The following is a 1,825-nucleotide window of genomic DNA, read 5'->3' as shown; positions in this document are numbered from 1 at the left end:
CATACCAGTTTGTACACATGATGGCTTAAATATGAAATTAGCTAATACAGAAACTGCCAATCAAATGTTCTGGCACGAGTAAAATTTGCACAACAAGCTAAAATCGGAAGCGCACCATATAAGATTATCGCCTTTATTCTATGTGTTTTAGGCATATGAGCCACATTCAAACTAATGAAAAAACTACATATTTCTTATAGCAAAATACATATTATCTTGTGTTCCCCTTGGTATGGTCATAGTCAGAAAAAAAAACTTTGCATGTCATTGTCTTCTTCGCCCCCCCTATGGTCAAATCCTGGCTCCGCCCCTGCAAGTGGTCAACAGGAAACTGACTACTTACTGTGGAGTTCCCATCTCTACTTAGTAGAAAATAATTCCCTTGAAAAAAGCGGGGAATCCATAAAGCAAAGAGGAATTCATTTATAGATTCTGAATTAACCAATGAACTAAAAATCAAAAGTGGCTGTACACGAGCACTAAATTGGCAGCCTGCACACTTGTGTTTCTTTAAATTTTATTTCTATTATTCTGAATACAGAAACAACTACGGATTTAGCTTCGCCTATAAAAAAGACGATTCTAGACCCCATGGAACAAAAGGTAACCATGGTAAACAGATTCTGATGACGAACGAAGGAAAGAACGACAACAAAATTAACACTGTTAGCAGAAGACATTTCATCAAACATCTTACACGCAAGCACAAGGAGTGATATCAAACCTTCAATGCGAAAGTGAGAATGTTGCGATGACGTACGAAGGAAAGACGACAACAAAATTAACCTGCACATGAAGGGAACGAAGCCAAGAACTCGATATTAGACGGCTGTAAGAAACAGAACTGTAAAGAGCAATGGCAGAAAACGGGTGGGGGCGAACCTCAACCAGCTGTACCCATCCAGCGGAGAAGCACCATTGCAAAAAACCTGAGAAAGGAGCGTAGGCCACTTCCTTCTCTCAGCCATCCATGGCTCGGGGCACAAAATCTGGGAGTGAAGCCCCCGTCCATCCCCTTCTCCGTTGTTCCCCTACCTCCCTTCCTCCTCTCCACCACCCATGGCTTTCCACCACCAGTCGCAGGAGACAAGGCCAGGACAGGAGAGAGGATAAGCAGTAGCGGCGGCCGACGAGGGACGGAGGACGGATGCGGTCCCAGACTCGCCACGGCCTTCTGTGCCCGCCCCAACTCGGGAGGTTCGTGCGGCGGTGGCTGACGAGAGAAGGAGGAGGCAGCGGACCGGGGCTGTGGTGACGATGGAGGGATTGACTACATGTCAATCGACTGATATCGTATTTGGGTCAGTCACTTCTGGCCTCTTTGTGATTTCTTTGGGCCGTGACTATTAGGAGCAAGTAATGATGCCACCGTCGGAGCTAATGCATGTAAGGACGAACTCCCCTCCGTAGTACATCCACTTAATTGCTGTCTACAGGTGCATGCATACATGGCAAGCAGCTCCATATGTAACCATATATTACAAGCATACCTATGTATGTATGCACGTATATGATGAGGCCAAAATACAACACATCCCCGTCCACGTAGCTCATATTAAAAAGAAAGAAAGATGAAGAGCACATAACAGGCTACACAAATATCAATCAACTACTCACCACAAACATATTAGTGAGATTATAGAAAAATGAGCATATAATAGTGAGATTTCCACACACAAAATATTTTCTAAAAAGTAATGGATTAGTGATATCGGTGTTATCCTTACAAAAGAAAAGAAAATAAAAAATAAATCTAAATCAATAAACTAAATAAAAATTAAAACAATATAAAAATAATGTTTTCTATGGAAGAATAAATTCGTGG

General features: G+C 42.4%; 1 long non-coding RNA gene across 2 annotated transcripts in view; it reads right to left on the bottom strand.

Moving 5' to 3' along the window:
* Positions 1–1,275, bottom strand: part of LOC119335430 — a 4,035-nt gene extending 2,760 nt beyond the window's left edge. For both annotated transcript variants that reach the window (XR_005161856.1, XR_005161855.1), the window contains exons 1-2: positions 883–1,275; positions 725–786 (exon numbers count right to left, since the gene is read on the bottom strand). This is a non-coding gene — a long non-coding RNA (uncharacterized LOC119335430). The remainder of the gene's footprint in view (positions 1–724; positions 787–882) is intronic.
* Positions 1,276–1,825: the final 550 nt, after the last annotated feature.

Source organism: Triticum dicoccoides, chromosome 7B (genome assembly GCF_002162155.2).
Source record: "Triticum dicoccoides isolate Atlit2015 ecotype Zavitan chromosome 7B, WEW_v2.0, whole genome shotgun sequence".
NCBI classification, from domain to species: Eukaryota; Viridiplantae; Streptophyta; class Magnoliopsida; order Poales; family Poaceae; genus Triticum; species Triticum dicoccoides.
This window is presented reverse-complemented; position numbering and strand designations above follow the sequence as displayed.